Here is a 19,173-nt window from a genome sequence, read left to right on the forward strand (position 1 = left end):
CCCTGGAAAGTTCCCATTTGCTCTTCCTTAAGCACTCAAAATACAGTGAGACTTCACATTCATGTCTTAACACAGAAACCTCTGTCCTGCTGGCTCTTCACTGTCATTGGGGGCGAGGGAAGCATTTGACAATACTCTGAAAACAAACCGAATCAGGAAGTGGATAAAAGGGGACATTTTTATAAACATGTTTGTTTCTGACCTTCTCTTCTCCTCCTCTCCAAAGCTGATAAACTCATTGGATTGGACCAGCACTCTGCTTCTCTTTGCTGCAGAGATATTTGGAGTCTGTCTCTGACACAGACCAACAGACCTGTCCTCTTCCAGGGGAAACTTGAAACTTCAACCCTGTTTGGCCATTTCTCAAATTCATTATAGAGCAGTTATAGATCTGTAATAAGGGGAACCAAGCAAGAGAGCCCAGGTGGAGCCATCCAAGGGTATCGGTGTGGCTAAACATGAACAGGCCCCGTGGTAGAAGGCCAAGAGGTAATTATCCCCCTGGAAGAAAGTACTCCTAATCTGTGCCTGCAGGGATCAATCTGCTGCTTATTTCCTGCACTTATGCATAGGAACCAAGGAGGAAAATTGAATAATGATATTGTGGTCAGCTGCCCTCTTGGGTTAGGCTGTATTGGAAGAACATTCCCATTTTATTAAGATACCAACTCTTGGACTATTTTCAGAGCTGAAGAGATCTCAGGAATACTCTCTCCCATGGCTTCATTTTACAGTTGAAGAAACTGAGACCTTGAGAAGTAAATGGACCCACCAAGGGTCACCAGAGCAGAACAGGAACCAACTTCTCTCTTCCTACAGTCTGTTCATTGCACCACTATGCCACAAACAGCTTCATCTTGGCTATTTACAAAATACATTTTTTTAAAATGTAAATATACAGCAGGGACTGAATGAGAACATGAATGGATTTTTTTTCCTTGAAAAGAATTTGTAATGTACAATGTTTTTACAAGTAGATATATGCACCTGATTGTCCTTAGAAAATGAAAGTACTAAGGATCAAAAAAGTTATTCAGTTTTAGAGAAGAAAAGAGAAAGAGAGTCATGGGGAGGGGTGGTATGGAGAAAAGCAAAGTGAGAGGTTTAAATAGTACTGAGATTGAATGTAGGATAAAGGAGGGAAGAATGGGGCTGAAAAAGACCCTCCAAGGAAGAAAGGTATGAGAGATCAGTAGAGAAGGAAGACTCCAGAGAATCCTGAGGAAGTACTTTAAATGGTAAAGTGTGAGAATTCTTAATGTTAGAGATTTAAAATATTGTGAGGAATGGAAAAGAACAACCAGGTGGGCGTGGGGAGATGACCTCTGTTAAGCAGATGTCATTTACATATTTTCTCATTTAATTCTCACAAAAATACCATGAGAGATTACTATTATATTCATTTTGCTGATGAGAAACTCAGAGAAGTTAATTTATCTTTATCTATGGCCACAAGACTAAAATGTAGTAAAGCCAAGATTCTATTCAGGATTGACACCAAAATCCATCTAACAATCTAGGTCATGGCTTCCTTTTTATTGTAAACTGTAACACAAGTTACAGTGCAGAGGTAAAATCTTATAGCTCCTTTTGAAAAATAGCATCCACATGTCATATTAATGCATCTAACATCACAACCTGGAAATGTTCTATTCTATTAACTTTAACTTTGGGCCAGAAGAGTCATCTCCAAGCACTACAGGAACTTGAACTTGGGTTTGGGGCAAAAGAATGACCAATTTGGGAGGTCCCTTAAGTTGCCCAAGTGATTTAAAAAAAAAAAAAAGGCTTTATCAAGGGTTCATATTCCCATTTCAAAGTAAGACAATGTGAGTCCTCACCTAGCAACCAGAATTTTTTTCCTAACTCATTTCAATTCAGATTAGGTATCAGAAATCCTAGTACATATTCAGTTTCAATTCCTTCATTCTTATGTACTTGTTAAAGTTTGATCATATTTTCAGCATATTTTAGCTCCAAAAATTTTAATAGTCCCTCTAGTAAGAATATACTACTGAATAGCCACATACTGGAAAAATGCCAAAGAATTGATTAAAAGTTCAGATTCCCTTGCAAGTTTATTCTATTCCAAGGAAAATGGGCATATGATAGTAACTTCTTTAGGAGGTATGTTTTGCTTTCTCTTATGATTACTACCAGCTGGAAATTAATTTTCATGATCTCATGTGCAGTTTCTTTTGTTCTGTAGATCACTTACTAATCTCCTCCCCCAACAAAAGTATTTTAATATCAAAATAACTGAACTAATGTTATTTTTTTAAGGTCTTAACATAAAAGAGTTTTAACTGTTACAGGGGGTTGATTTTTAACATATTTTGTTGACTTCAATAGATGAATTATAACTAAATGACAGTGAAGAAGTGGGGAAGGGATTGAAGAGAAAAAGAGAGTATAAGAAAGGAGTTTCCTCAGTAAGACAATTTTTGTTAATTTTTTAACCCAAGATTGAATTCACTTTTTATTCATTTCTACATTAGATTATAAACAACACGTTCTGAGGTGTTATTTTTAGATGTTTTTAATTTGTATAGTCTAATACACAACCTAACATTTTTCCATTTAAAGCATGACAATGCTTAAAAACAAAATCAAAACAAAACCTTTTTCCTGTTCTGTTTAAGGTGGGTGGATCAAAGAATGTCTGGGCAGATAAGAGAGCTTCAGATACCAGGCAGCCCCAGTTACTGAGAAGAATAAAAAGGAGGGCTCTTACAGTCATGGCTGTAAACAGTTTCTTGCCCAAGAAGGTAAGAGAATTCTCCAAACAACTGTTGGTAAATATTCGATTCAGTTTGCTACATTTCACATCTTCACAGTCTTCAAAGGCAACAAATTTGAAACTTTATCTGGTAGGAAGGTTTTGAAACTCAAGTTCCATTTATCCTCAGCCAAGTCCAGCAGTCTGGTTCCTGGGGTGGGGACGAGGAGGGTCAAACTGTTGAAATAGTTTCTGATGATTTCCTCATCACTTGAAGCACCCCAGAGAAGGAATTTAAAATGTTTGTTGTTGTTTTGTTTTAAGTATGGGTCTGAAATACAACTTTAAAAAGCGTTTTGTTTTATGTTGTGTTTCAGGAGCCAAAGGCCAAGGTGATTCTGTAGATTGAGTCTCACCTTTCTTTTTGGGTAACTTCTGTTTAGTTGGTTTGGTTGGTTAGTTCGTTGGTTTTGTCTTTATTCTGGGCACATTGATGCTTTAAAAAAAAAATGAGACCTGTTAGGAGAAAAGGAAGGAGAAAAGGAAGAAGAGCTTTTGAGTAGGTGTATTAGTTATTAGTTAACAAATTACTCCCCAGACTTCCAGCTTAAAGTAATCAGCATGTATTATTTCACATAGTTTCTGAGGAAGAAGAATGCAGAAGCGCCTACCTGGTGTTCTGGCCCAGAGTTGCTCTTGAAATCTCAATCAAGCTGTCAGCCAGGGCTGCAGTCACCTGAAAGGTCAAGATCCATTTCAAGCACATGCACATGGTGTTTGACAGGTCGTGGTTCCTTGCTGATGTTAGCTGGATGCTTTATTTCCTTACCATGTGGGCCTCTGCATGAGATTGCTCACAAGAGGGCTTGCTTCCCCCAGTGTAAGTGATCTAAGAGAGAGAAAGAGAGACAGAGGCAGAGAGACAGAGAAAGAGCAAGAGAGAGACAGATCAAAAGACAGACACAACATGCCCAAGATGGAAGTCACAGTCTTTCACAGCCTAGTCTTAGAAATGACATTCCTTCACTTCTGCTTTTCCTTATTGGTCACACAGACCACCCTGGCACATGGTAACAGGGGCTTACATGAAGGTATGGATACCAGGAGAGGAAGACTGTTGGGGGCCATCTTGGAGGCTGGCTACCACAGAAGACAACTAGCAATATCTGCCAGACATTGACCCCTTAATTTACATTTCATACACCATTGTTGAGATTGCACATAGCCACACTACTTGGGACACTTAACAAAAACTTATTGAATGAGTAAGTTGAGAGACACACATCTCAAGCTACAACACCATGCTGCTCTTTCAGCCAGCAATTGGCAACATAACCATTTTATCAGGACTTCAGCATTTCTTTCTGCAAATATTTCATTGGAGTGATTTTCAAATGATGGTCCCAGGTGGAGTCCCTGGAAAGTATCTTCTCAACCCCTTCTTGGATCAATTAGAACAACAATTCTTCAGCTAAAAAAAAAAAAAAAAGAAAAAAAAGCAGGGAGGAAGGTGAAACTAAACCTTTCTTATGCTTTTTGCCTATGTTATTTTAAACAAAAATATTAGAAAATGAAAAAAATGAAAATGTGGGTAATGCTAAAAAATTTCATACAATCAAAGGAGGAATAGAAATCCTCAGAAAGCCAAGAGGAGTAAATCATTAATGTCAATTCAAACATTAGTTTTAAGCTGGTTCACTTTGGATTCAATTATATAAAACATATGCTTGCAGGTGCACACAAAAGACAAGGAAAAATATCTGCAAAAATCTAAAAGTATGCAATTGGAGATTGTGCCTTAAAAGTAAGGTAAAATTAGAATTTAAAAAAAAAATTTCTAGCTTTTGAGGAGTGAGGAACTTCTCAGAACATATGAGCTTGTCTTTTGATCTTTGTGTCAGACTTGCCTATTAGATTTGGGGTACAAATCACATAGAGAAGTAGAACCTTTCTTGCCTGTATGCCCCTAAATTTTTCTGGATTTATCATCCCATATCTAAAACTCACCACATTTCAGTGTCTAGCCAGACCCTAATCAAATACTGAAAGTGTTGATTGGGGCCCTTTAAAATCATTGGGCTATGGCCTCACCTTAAGCCAAAAAGTATATTTGGGTTTCTATCAAAGCAGCCTTTCTTCATCAAAGTTCTCAAAAATCACAAGTATCTCAAGTATCTTCTAAATGAGCTCTGTTTTGTGTGTTCTGCTTCGCATAAGGCAAAGGTCATTTGCTTTACCACTGGCTCCATGTCTTAGTTTGTTGATATTTCAATTGATTTTAAAGAATTTGAATATCTACACATTGACTACAACATTTCATTAAGATGTGTCATATCCTCTTAACTATTCCCATAGAAAGGGATAATGAAAAAATTAAGGAATTAGCCTCCACTTATGAAGAAAACAAAGACCTTGACTATTGAACTATGCTACCTAAAAGTGAATGTTACGGATTTAATTGTGTCACCCCAACCCCACCCCAAAGAAATATGTTGAAATCCTAACCCCACTATCTCAATATGTGACCTTATTTAGAAATAGGGTCATTGATGTGATTAGTTAAGATGAGGCTGTACTGGGAGTAGGCTGGGCTCCTAATCCAATATGACTGGTGTCCTTAGAAGAAGGCAGCCATTTGAAGATGGAGAGTTAGTTTGCAACTACAAACCAAGGAATGCCTGGGGCTACTAGAATCTAAGACAGCAAAGAACAGATTCTCCCTCAGAGCCCTCAGGAGAAACCAAGCCTGCCCACACCTTGATTTTATGTTTCTCTCCTCCAAAACTGTGAAAAGATCAATTTCTGTTGATTAAGTCCCTCTGGTTGTGGTATGTTGTTTGCAGTTCTCGCAGACTAATACAGTGAGCTAGTCTCTTACTGCTCTAGTCCAGTTCCCCCAGTGCCTTTCAATTAACTCCCGGGCTGCTCTGGGGGGACTACTGAAAGCCTCCAAGCAGCTCCACTGCCCTCAGTAGGGCTCATAGGCTGCTGCCTGCTTTGCAGACAGGTTTTATTTTGCCTGTTTATCTTTTTAAAACATTATTTTGGTTCCAATTTGTAAAGTTGAGAGAGCTTGCCATTAAAATCTGGATTCCAGCTTCTCTTGAAAAATTAGAAAATCTGGTAGCAAACTCAAATTCAGTAGGACTCTAGTCCTCCTTTCTGCATGTTATCTTATCTGCCTTGAGTTATATTTTTATACCTGCTTGACCCTCTTCCAAACTTAAATAAGTCTCTCTTATCTATTCATCCCCTACCATGGTGGTTCTCAGACTTCAGCAGGCATCAGAATCACCTGGAAGTCTTCTGAAAACCCAGATTGCTGGGCCCCTTCCCAGAGTTTCTGATGCAGCAGGTCTGTGGGAAAGCCATTGATTTGCATTTCTAGGATTTCCCAGGTGACACTGTAGCTGCTGGACCCAGGACCACAATTGAGACTGGCTGCCCTACAACATGATGTAGAGCCTTGCGCATAAAATGGGCTCATTGCATAGAGATTGCATAGAGATTAAGAGCACACAAATACTGTTTGCAACTTCCAGTTTCATCACTCATGATGACTTTGTACAAGTTACCAAATGTCCTTGTACCTTTAGATCCTTGCCTATATAATGAGAAAAATAATAGAACCTGCATAGATCAAAAGATTGCTGTCAATATTAAATGACATAATATATGTGAAATACCACAGCTGATAGTCAGTGCTCAGTAAACATTGGCTGTTATTACTATTTATTAATTCTCTCATTTCCTAGTAAGTTTGAAGTCAGAGTCTTCCTCTCATTTTTCTTTATGTAACCACCCCTGGACCGTCACCAATATCTAAAGCTGTGCCTTGCACATAACATGTACTGAATAAATATTTCCCAAATGAATAAAGAAACTTAACACATATTCACGTTGCATAGACTGAATGTCAAGCAGGACAACCAAGCTCAGTCAGTACTTTTCTAGAGACCTTATCATTCCAACACAAAGAGGAATTAAAATGGGTATTCTTACATTAAAGTATAAACTCGGAGATGATTGGTAACTGAAATGATTCCCCAAGGGACATTAACGGATAGCCTTTTGCACACAGACTCTGCTTACTCACCCATTGAATCAGGCCTCGTAAATGTTAAACCTCAGGTTGATACGATATCCGTTAGAAATTGCATGTGGCTACTCGTGACAGAGACACCAAAAATAATGACCCAAACACAAAGGTGGTTTCTCTCAATAAGGGAAAACCAGAGGAGGCAGGTCAGGGCTGGTGTGACAACACAGCAAAATCTTCAGGGACTGAGGCACCGTCTCTCTTCCTGCTCCACATCTCAGTTCTCAGCTCTGTCTTCAAGGTCACCTCGGTGCCCAGGATGGCTAATTGGGGCGCTAGACTCTTATCAGCTTCCCAGATGATGGCAAGAGCAAGTGTCCTCCCTCCCTTTTCAGAAGGCTTCCTGGAAGTCCCACAGAATACTCTGCCCCAGTCCAGTCAGTCAGAACCTGCTCACACGGCCACACCTACCTTAAGGGAAACTTGATCTTTGAGCTGAACGCATTGCTGCCCCAGGAAGGCCAGCTTCTGCTATTAGTAAGGAGGGAGAGCCTGTTTAGAGTCGTCAGTGTGTCTGCAACAGCTATGACACATCCACACACGTCCACACACACGCATTCTCAGTCCTGGGCTCCCACCGAACAACAAATCACACATTTGGAACACATTTCAAATTTGTTTAGTAAGCTACCGGGAGTGTAGGTTTCACTCATATGTTTTTGCTATCACCTTTTTGATGAGGCAAAACATGAAACTTAACCATACTTCAGCCTTGGGGAAAGCAGCTGGTTCGGCAGCAGGGCCACATGCTGTGTATATGAGGAGTGTAAATTTGGATCACACACGCTGTGATGACGCTGGCAGTGGGGATAAAAATAAACACCTCCCAACACCCTGGGCATTGTGATTATAGTACTCAAACCTTGAGCCTGAGGGTGGTGAAGGCAAACAGGGGAAGAGTGAACACACTGTAACACCTCCTTCCAAGAAAGCTGATAGGATCTGGAAAAACAGGAGACATCATTTAGTAGGAAACTCTGTCTCCCTTTCTCTCCCTCTCTCTTTTCTTCCTCCCTCTTCCCACTATCTAAAATGTATCAGGGCTGCAGTTTTAATTAACTTTTGTGACTTAAACTGTAGAGCACCTGTCTGCAAACCACCAAAGAGTGCCTCTTCCATGGAAACACTCCAAGCCATCAGCTAACCTGGACTTGCAGTTCCTCCATGGTTAGAGCCTCACAAAGCAGACAAAAACTCCTTTATAAAAAAGCTCGGAAAGAACTGAACTCTGAAACGATAGGGTCTCTGTGTTCTTTGTGTAGGTAGGCAAGGTTTCAGGTTTTGCAGTTAGCTTTTGTAATCACAATAAAAGAGAGATAGTAGCCTTTCCAGTGAGTGGCAGCAGCACCTTAACACCAGGCTGTGTGAAAAGAGATCACGTTACCTGGCGCCTTGCCTTGTAGTGGGGGGGTTACTCTATAAAACTGTGTTCTGTGTAGGCATCCAGGTAGCCTTCCTTCACCAAGGCACGTCACCCCACCTGTGCGAAGCTGATTTATTTTTTTCATTAAGGAAAAAAACTCCCCTCCCTGAAATTCAATTGATGTTGACAGTCCCTTGCTAAGTGAATTTGTGTGGGAGCTGTGGGCGATGGGCAGAGAAGGAGGAAATGTTGCCGGGGAAGCATCTACAGGCTAAGTAAACTACTAGGTGAACCACCTTAGGGGCAAGACTGTTCTGATTCCTTTGGTTGCTGTGTGTGACTTGCCAGGGGAGGTGGTAACTTAGGAGTCTGGCTACTTGATGAAGTCACTGCACTAACAAGAGTTTGGAAACTGCTGATCATTGTCACTTCTGCTTTCCTTTGATGAGAATAGATGCTATTAAATTAAGAACTGTTTTCAGCTCTGAAGACTTTATCACTTAGTTCATGACACATAAGCATTGCATACAATGATACCCTACCTAATAAGTACCAGTATTAAAAATCACATTCCAATGGGGAACTGTCCTTCATGCTGAGCTTCTGTTAGTAGAAGAATTTCAAGGGAATGGTTCTTATCTGCTGGTGTGAATTGGCCTTCTCCACATCACCGTGGAGGGATTGGAACTGTATGGATGAAGCTGTGGATGAGGGACATTCAGGGCCAGGAAAGGCTGCTGGATTGACAGAAGACAGAATATGTGTAATGAGGAGAGTAGTCATTCAGTCAATAAATGTGTCTTGACTGCCAGCTGTCTACCACTGTAAGACACTGTTCTAGGAACTAACCAGACAGCTCATGTTCAGCCAACATTTCTTACTCAGGACGTATGGGCAAGGTTCCCCACTAGGCATAGCTGGGACACAAAGACCAATAATTTGCAGCCATTAACAATCCTGTCTCTTAAACTCTAGTGAGGGAAGATACCAATACCAAGTTTGGAACATTAATGGGATATCGTCAGAGCTCAAAATAGGGTGTGTATGCATTTGAAGTGGTCTGAGACTAATAAACTTGCAAGAGCAAAACCAAATTGGCACAAACTGGCAAGTGCTGAGGAGTTGCAGAAGGGAGAATGTTAAGGTGAGGCCAACCCAGGAAGGTGATTTAGGACTAGGCTAATTTTGAATTGGAAGTTTAGGGCTCTTAGGCTTAGGTCCCTGCCTTAACCTATACATTCCTGCTGGACCCAACCAGACTGTTCACTGGGGGCCAGAACCCATCAAGGACATCTTAGGCATGTATCCCATTCTAACTTTCAGGCTTCCTAGAGAATGAAAAGTATGTACCCCAGAGGTCAAAAGCAACCCAAAGAAGTATTGTGTTTGGCCTGCAAATTTGTTTTTATTCTGGGTTGTTTTTTTTTTTTTTTTGAGCCAAAATTAAAAAAAATCAATGGAGATTTCTATCATCTTTAAAAGAAATGAGAAGATACGGAAACACTGGGCCTACAGCATGGAAATATGAATCCAGAGCTGGGAAATTTCTGACCCCCACCTCACCCTCCAGGGTAGATGGGCCTTGCCTCCCCATGCACGGTCCCCACCACTTCCTTGGCCTCCTCTACTCGAAATCCCCCACTAACTGCCATTTCTCATGAGAGTTGCAACATTGGTATTTTATAGTAAAGAAATATCTTCTTCCAATGTCACTATCAAATATGGGGACATGAAAGACTTTATATATATATAAAGGAAAAAAACATTATTCCTTGCTTCATTCTACAGATATTTATTGAGGATCTACTATGAGCCAGATACTGTTTTAAACACTAAGGATACAGCACTGGGGCAAGGGGTGGGGGTGGGGAGGATGGACATGTTCATCCCTTTGTCAAGCTGTTTCTTACTTGTGTAAGAGAGAGACAATAAATAAATATACAATAGACCTTCAGAGAGTTGTATGCAACAGGAGAAGAAAAAACAGCAGGTGTAGGGTAAGGGTGAAGGGTAGGGATGGGGTGAAGAGGCAGATACATTGGTCAGGGAAGGCCATTCCGAAGAAGTGGCATTTGAACAGAAATCAGAATGCACTGGAGAAGTGAGCATTGAGAAGGTGTATTTCTTTGCGGAAGAAAAAAAAATCCTGATGTATTTAATATGCAAAGGGCATTAGTGTCAAAAGAACTCAAGACATTATTATGAAATCAACAAAGGTGAAAATTATGGAACGGCACCCAGAAAAAAATTGAGGCCCAGTCTTTAAGAAGTTTGCTTTTTGAATGATTTTTTTTAAAACAAAGAGCTATATTTTGAATTTCATATTCATTCCACTGAAGATCAAAATCCAGTTTGTATTAGCAATCTAATTACATTTCAATCTTAGTGACCTTGTGGGGTACAAAGAGCATCTCGCTAAAGAGAGAAGCTAGGCTCAGAACAGTTAGTGTCCTTGCTTACGGCAACATGGTTACTAAGTAGTAAAGACAAGAGAAGGCTACCCTGACTCCAGCGTCTTTCCAAGGCTAGAGCTTTAATAAGTTCCTCCAAAGCACCTATAACCAGAGTAGGGTGAAAGCAAACCTGGGTGAGGAAGTGAGGGGGTTCAGAGGTGTAGAGGGCCAGGAAGTGTTTTTGAGCAACCAGTTCCAGATACAAAATTTCTTCTTGATTTCATGTTATTTTTGAAATACAAACACATTTTATGTCTGTTTCATAATGTATCGCTATTCTTTCCATTTTGATCAGATTAAGAAGATGTGCTTTTTTTTTTACCACTTAACTTTGCTTACCATCCTCCGCCCCCAAACATATTGAGTACCCTAGTTTTGAAAACAGGACCAGAAAGCCTGCAGAATTAACTAGAAGACTAGCAGAACCAGAGCCAGCAGGGACTTGAAGATGTACCAGGGCTACACACCATTATATTCTACATCAAAAGCAGGATTATTAAGATACATAAAGATGATTAAAATACTCTCTGCATTGCAAACATAAGGAAGCATGTATTACAAAATGGTATTCAAGTAATAAACATTCATTTTACTTACTTTACTGTAATTTTCAAGATGTCATGCACATCTGGAGATAAAAATAACACAATCCAATAAAACTGGGAATGGCAAGATCCAAGAATAAAGTTATTGAACACAAATCAGTGGATTGCTGAGACAAGTTTTCCTTTACTGCATAATGTCATTATTTCATTAAGGGTAAAATACAACGTTACCATTCCGGAATGTATCACATAGATGTTTCCAAGGGTTGGTGTCTCTGCACTCTTCTCATCATAAACTGTTACAGATGGGTTTGGGGGTTTTGTGGATCACGTGATGAAAATAACTCTCCCTTGCCTTGTCTTTCAATCTTTGTATAATTGCAGGGGGGTGGTTACTTATCAGTTTTTGGCTCATCTATGATGGAGAGATTCTCTTCCCTGATTTTTCCCTGCACCTGATATTTTACCCAATTTTCAAGTTAGAAGGATGAACTTGGCAGATGGCCTTCCTCAAACCATTCATCACTCTTGTAAATGGCTGGCATGAGTCCTCATTATTTCCCTCACATTCCAACACACGTTGTTCCAAGACATCTTTCCACGGACCATGAAGGAAAGAGCTCCACACACCGAGAAACAAAACACAGCCATGGAATCATATTTTGTTCAAAGATCTCTGATGATGTTGATATTGGTTTACTTGAACCAAGTACTTCTAGAAATAAATCTGGGTGTGAGTTAGGAATGGATTTAAAAAGAGGATGCAGAACTGTCCTTCTAGGGCCTCTTTGAAGGAGGAGAGAAAAGAAGATTTGTTTCTTCTGCAAGCCATTTGAGGAAGCAACTGACAGGGCAGTTCTCTGCAAATGCTTCTTTGTGGCCTCTAACCCTCTGCGGCTTCCTTTCTTTCTTATTTCCACCTCCTATTCCCAGCCTTTAAAAGTACTGATTATACAAATCACTGTAGTCCACACTTGCTCTTTTTTTTTTTTTTTTTTTTTTTTTTTTTGATGGCTTGGGTGCATTTTGTTGGTTTTCTTTCAGAAATTGTCTACAAAAGAGCAAAGTTAAAAAACATGTCCCTGGCAAGAAGGTGAGAACCCTTCCTCTTTCCCAAGATCCTTACCCCATGTTCCCCAACTGTGTACTGCTGCAGTTCATGGGGTTGGGGGGCTTGATGCTTTTATACCCCATCAAGCCCCAAAAGGGAAAAGACCTACCACCTAGCAACCCCTGCCCTCAGCCCCATCCCCCATACATTGGTCCTGGTTACAGGAGATGGTGGTGAGAATTGTTGGGGTCCAGTCAGGCAGTCCTTGTCTTCCCCATTGCTGGAAGTGCCTGTCTCCAGCATCTACCGCTCCTACTGTCACCAGAGCAAACTTAGCAAAGCACAGCTGTAGTCAAGTTCCTCTCCTGATTAAAAGTCTCAGAGGCTCCCCATGCCTACAGGGTAAGATCCTACTCATAGGACCTGGATTAACTTTCTCTCCATCTCTGACAGTTCCCTGCCCCATGTATTCCAGGGCCTGCTCCCCCTCTGCCAGGCCTGTCCACCTGCTGGCCTCTCTAAATGGAACACCTTTCCTTATCTCTGCTTGTTTGGTTTCTGTTTGAATTCACAACTCTGCTCTCCTTTCTCAAACACCCCCCTCCCCCACTACTCAGAGCACCTCAAACATAGCTCTAACTTAGCAAGTATATTTTAAATTTTTCTCGGTTTTACCACCTCTCACCCAGGCCCCACCAACCCTCAGAGGATAAAGACTGGGTCTTCACTTAATATCCTCTCCCCTCCAGGGGCATTAGCTCCCCTGCACATCCAATCTACCCTGCCTTGGAAAAAAAAAAACAAAAAAACAAAAAACCCACAGTTGGAAGCTGAGAGATGCTGGAGCAGGTGCTTGAGATGGCCCCCAGGAGCAATCCTGGGACCCATCCACAAAGCTGCAGCAGAAATCAGGTGGACTTAGGGCATACAATGTGCCTGCTGCAGGCACACAGATTTCAGTAACCATGGAAACTCAGAGTAGGAGAGTGTCTCAGAGCCCCCTGGCCCAGGCTCCCATACAGCCCAGGGATGCTTTTGCAGATCGCTGACAGATGGGCAGCTTCTTCTCCTCCCCTCCCTAGACATGGCCAAGTGATATCACCAGACAGCTCATTGCTTGGCATTTTTGCCAAACATAAATTGATCTGATTTTAATAATTACAATATTTACAAATTAAATAATAATAACTTTGAATGCTTATTGTATACAAAGTACTGTACTAAGAGAATGGCATGTACCATTTAATCTTCAAAAGTACGTTCTGTGGTAAACCAATCATCATCATCTCCATTTTCCAGGTAAAGACAGTAGCAGATGCTGCCTGTGCCCTGACCATTCCCCCTCAGGCCCCCTATTGGAGTACATGCTGGCAGGACTCCCCAGTGCCTGCACCTGCATCTCTGGGCCAGAGCCCACTTTTCTGCAGTATGTTGGCCAAAAGTGCCAGAGAATTAACCACTTCTTAGAAGCATCCCCCAACCAATGACTGAGAGAACTGCCCCTCAAGTGGGTTGGCTCTGTGGTATGTGGTCTACACTAGCTCTCAGAGGTCCCCAGTGAGGTGAAGCTCTGGTTGCCCACAATTGTAACACACTAGACAACTCATCTTTTATTGGCTGCAGTCCTTTTATCAGCTCACTTCCCCACTCCCTTACCAGTGGTTTCTGAGATCACCTCCCAACATGTGTGCTTGAAACCTGGTCACTGGGTCTACTTCCAGAGAAGACTAACAAAGACAGGGAGGCAAATGCACAGAGATCCAGGGACACACCCAGGATGATGTCTCACTCCAGGGCACACACTCGTCTCTACTACCATGGACTGCTTCTCCATCCAGGCTTTCCACTGGAGAGATGAATGCCGTCTTCTCTCCTCTACACCCAAATATGTGAAGACAGCCCAAGGCTCCTATTCCTTCTGCCGTGACTGTTACAAATGTGGTTTCCATATTCATCACCCTATCGTGAGGCACACAATCTGGCTTCAAATTTTCCACTCAAAATTAAACATACGAATTTTTTTCTGATTTAAACCTTCCATAATTCCATCCATATGTTTCTTAATCTTGTGTTATTATAGAAGCAGAGAATTCAGAATATGGTCTAGCAAACTATTCAATTTTAATCCTATTCTAATAACAAAAATATTCCTGGGACTATTTCCATGTTCAAAATAGCATCCATAAACACAAAATGTTGAATTGGTTACAGTGAATCTTATTACAAATGAAAATATAAGTAATAATTATGTTAATAAGTTCTTATCAATTTGGCAAAATTTAAATATTGATTATATACTATTTACTCATTAGCAAAAAAAAAAAAACAATAAACACTTTAATAGACTTCTACTGTATATCTTGGTCAATTGCACCCTCATCTAGAAGTCCTGGGTTTATCCCTGATATACCTTCTTCTCTAGCATCTTCTTTGTCAGTTATAAATAAAAATTTAGGCATCATAGATTAACCCAAAGAAAATATTCCCCGGAGAGAGTAATAGCTCAGTGGTAGAATGTGTGCTTAGCATGAACAAGGTCCTGGGTTCTGTCCCCAGTACCTCCATTAAAAAAAGAAAGGAAGAAAAGAAAATATTCCCAGAAGTTAAGCCACTCCACAGTGGGATGTGCAAAATATCATCAATGAGTCTAAGGTTCTTGAATTTCTACATGGACTCAATCTAGGTACACATTGTAAAATAATTGATAACTACAGGAATTGTAACATGTCACAGGTTATGAAATGAAGATTTATAGAATATTAAGGTGAGAGGAACCTTAGACAACATCTATTTTTTCAATTTCACCTTTTGCAGAAGTAAGACCTTCCAACTAAGTAGTAACATAATTAGAACTTAGGTTTCTAAGCTCCCAATTCAGTGCTTAGTCCGTTTACCAATATCTGTCACAAATTCTGAAAAAATTCACTTTCCATCCCTGTTACAAGAGTATCCTTATATTTGGAGTCACTAATCCATCTCCATGATAACCAACACCTGGTTTAAAATAGATACATGAAGCTAATCAAATTTATGTCTCAGGAATTTAGGATTAGGACAATGAGGGACCATGTCAGTGGAGAGCACTTGAACTGACAGATCATGCTAAATAGCAGAGAATTAACACTGGGTGCCATACAGGGTCTACACAATAAGATCAGTGCAAGTCACCACAGAGCCCCAAAAAGAGAGTAGCTTGAGTTTCACTTTCTCAGAGTACTTCTGAGGTCTGGTGACTTTTGGACTTCATGAAGCCTATTTGTATTTTAAAGTAATATCTCTCAACCGAATTACTTGAACCAGCTTGAGTAGGGTTCTCTTCCCTGTGACCAAAAGTCCCTGGGTAGAAGACTCTTCCTTCTTCTTGCTACTGAAGTAGGCAACTGTAAAAATGGGTGGCGAATAATGGGAGAATGGCCTTTGTAATCAGCACGAAGAACTGGAATATAGCAGGAGAGTCAGTTTAGCCAAATGCCAGCTGTGGCTAGAGAATGTCATTGTATGAGAAAAAGAGGCTGAGATCACTAACTTCTTAAGCCAGGATAGGAGCAGGCCCTCGATTTTACAAATGTACGGGTCTTGACTGGTAAGTTTTTGGTCCCCTTCCTCCTTAGACTTACCCTGGTGGTTCCAAACCAAAGAAACAAAGGAGTGAAATCTGTGAATCTGAAAGGGTGTATTCCCTTTTCCACAGGCTATTCTTTGGACAATGAACTTACAGTCCTTTTGAGACCTCTGCTACTCCCACATTTTGGGGGTGGGTCAGCACCTTAGGTCAATAGGGCTTCTTCCAATTTCATACTGGTCTTATTGGTTTCCTATACAATATGACAGTCAATATACCTAAATCAATAAAGCATTTTAAAGGATCTTCTCCCCAACATCACTAAACACAGTGGTATTGGCCTTATTTGTTTTCAACCAGCAGCCATTCTCCTACTTCTTTGTTGACAGAACCCTGATTATTCATTCCTCAGGAGAGGTGACCCCATTCCTAACTCACTAGCTCAGAAAAAATTCCAGATAAATTTAAGACAATCATGAAAACATCATTCCCTTTGTCAGCGACTGGTACAGGCATAGGCTTGTGAAGTAAATCTAGCCAATGAGATAATGGTAGCTAATATTTATTGATTGCTATGCGCCCTGTTCCAAGAGTTTTATAGGAACTCATTCTTTTATCTTTCATTACAACTTTATAATTTAGGGTCATTATTTGTTCCTACATCATGTCTTCTTGAAAAGTAGGATAATTCATCTTCTTCATGGTTTAAGTTATTTTGATTTGGATTTCCTATTACTTGTCACTACAAACATTTGAACTAATTCTCAGATTAATTTGTTCTCTTCTCTTTAGAATCCCATTTAAGCAATGTACAAAGATAGTAAAAGAGTATATAAATGCCATACATACTATTGCAATTCTTTCCTTTCTGGTTCCTGTAAGAGTTTTTTTCCTTATCCTTTACTATGAGTTAAAAAGAGAAGGTAGAGGAGAAAAGCTCATTTTCATCTATTAGGTTTATTACTAGGATACCTTATTGTTGGCTTTATTTATGAAAAATCACCTTGTAAATAAAGTAATGAATGAAAATAAGTCTTCAGTACAAACCCTCTCAAAAAGATAGACAAGTAGCTCTTTCCAACCTTATATTATTTCACTTAGGACTATCACTTGCTGAAACAGTAAAAGGTCCTTTAGTTTTTCATCCCAGGACTCTGCATGGGTATTGAGTAAAATCCAGTCTTCTATTCTAATTTACATTTTTATGATATTAATTTTTGGACCATTTCAAATCATTGTCAACTAGCAAACCATTCCTCAATAAAATAACATTTTTGCTACATGTTTCCTGGTACTTTGGTTACATTTCTACATGTTTTTGAAAATGTAGGGAAAAAATTACACTTCATTTCTTTAGTATTTACAGGAAATAGCCATTATATAGGCTCTTGGCCATTGTATTTCTAATACTATATTAATAAATTAAGATTCAGGTGTTTTCTTGTTGCTGCCTAACCAACATAAGGCAATTCAATGTAGTGACTTTTATATGTTATTATAAATAATTCAGCTATATTGAAGTAGCTTAATATAGTAGTAGAACCAGATAATTAGATGTAAACGCTAACCCTGTAATTTATTATCTTTGCAACACTGGGCAATTTAATATTCTTGTGCCTCAGTTTCCTCAGATGTAAAATAGGGATAATAATAATCCTACCTTTTAGGATTGTTGTGAGGATTAAAGGAATGAATTCCTACAAATCACTTGAAAGTTCTTGGCACAGAGGAAAAACTCTAAGTGTTATCATCATCATTATTACCAGGGTTAACCGTAATTAACAGAAGACTTGATAAACAGTGGCACAAACCATAAGAACACATGTTATTTACTTAATAAGAAGTCTGTTGGCCCTGGGGTTGGTTTATAGCTCAAAGATACCGTGAAGGACTCAGGCTCCTGCTACCCTCCTGTTTTGCCACGCTCATTGTTTTAGCAAAGTTTCTCCTCATAGTCACAAGATGGTTGCCTCAATTATGAGTTCTTCAGGCAATAGGGTCCCAAACAGGAGGTAATGGGATGAGGGCAAAACTAAAACAAATAAATTAAAAGGCAGGGTGCAGGAGAGGGGAGGTGTTGGTTTCTCCTGATGAATATTTATCTTTTCAGAAGAATGGAATTTCCTAGAAATAGTCAACAAATGTCTTCTTTGTGTCTTATTGGCCAGAACTGGGTCACATGACCACTTCTAGACCAATCACTGGGAAAGAAGAGAACTGCCATGATTGATTTAGACCAACCATGAGTCATTTTCTGGGGCTGGGCCTTCTGTTGACTGACCAAAACCAGGTTTCCATCACAAAGAAGAAAATAGCCACTGGATATACAACCAATAGTGTGTGTCATCAACAAGCATTCATTTGTTGCCTACTATGTGCTCAGCTTGTGCTCCTAATAAAACTGTAGAAATTCCCAAAAGAACAAATGATATTTTCTTTGTCCTCCAGGTTCTATTTACTTGGCACCTTTAGTCTGAGGGCTACTTCTTCTAGGCCCTGCTAAGTAACTAAATCAGAGCCTTTAAGCCCTCATCCCTAATCTACTCACTATGAGTAGCTTCACTTACTCTCCCCAAATAAGTTTGATCTTCCTTTTCATGGCCACAACCATGCATTGCATCTCGAAGTGCTTCTCCACTTTCAAGTAGTGATAACTGAAGGATGGCACAAAGTTAGTGATTCAAAATCCCTTGTTTAGAAGCTTGAGCACCCCAGCAAATTCCATTTGCCATTTTTTTTTCTCTACTGAGGGCCTACTGTGAGCCAGGAGCTTTCATAAAACTCTTTCCATTAATTCTCATTTTTAAAAATCCATGAAATATGATTCAGATAAAGAAAAGAGAAATTAAGACAGATTAAGTGACTTGTGCAAAACCATCAGCTAGAAACAGGAAAAATAATTCCCTTTTATTGAGCATATGCTACGTAGAAGCCAAGCACTGTCTTAAATGCCACAGGTGGATTCATTCCTGTAATTCTCTTAACCAACCAATGAAGTAAGCATTCACTCACAACAGATAATTTCCAAGCACCCTCTCCCTGCCATTATATAGATAAGAAATCTGCAGCTTCAAAAGCTAAGTAACTTCCAATTCACCCAGCTACAAAATAACAGGTATTATTTAAAGCTGGGTCTGTCTAATTCTAAAAGCTTTGTGTTAAAGCCCACCCACCTCTACACTGCAGGAATTTGAACTCAGGTCTCAACTCCTGGGCTCATTCCATAATCCCTAAATCTGGGATGAACACTGATGTTTTATTTTATCAGCTTGTCCTGTGAAGTGTTCTCCAAGTAGTTCATGATTGGTCTAGTTATCTAAAACAAAGTTGGGAATTTATCAGAAAAAAAGCAAATTAGTGATTCCCTTCTTCCTTTGTGAG

The 19,173-nt window shown here is 39.9% G+C and overlaps 1 long non-coding RNA gene across 15 annotated transcripts in view; it reads right to left on the minus strand.

The window, feature by feature from the left end:
• Window positions 1-2,513: 2,513 nt before the first annotated feature.
• Window positions 2,514-19,173, minus strand: part of LOC105087134 (uncharacterized) — a 99,252-nt gene continuing 82,592 nt past the window's right edge. For 6 of the 15 annotated variants that reach the window (XR_010378376.1, XR_010378369.1, XR_010378364.1 and 3 more), the window contains 4 exons: window positions 11,232-11,262; window positions 7,681-7,760; window positions 3,391-3,608; window positions 2,514-3,235 (listed from right to left, as the gene is read on the minus strand). This is a non-coding gene — a long non-coding RNA (uncharacterized LOC105087134). The remainder of the gene's footprint in view (window positions 3,236-3,390; window positions 3,609-7,680; window positions 7,761-11,231; window positions 11,263-19,173) is intronic. The other 9 variants (XR_010378363.1, XR_010378371.1, XR_010378372.1 and 6 more) reach the window with 2 other exon arrangements.

This window comes from Camelus dromedarius, chromosome 3 (assembly GCF_036321535.1).
Source record: "Camelus dromedarius isolate mCamDro1 chromosome 3, mCamDro1.pat, whole genome shotgun sequence".
NCBI lineage: Eukaryota > Metazoa > Chordata > Mammalia > Artiodactyla > Camelidae > Camelus > Camelus dromedarius.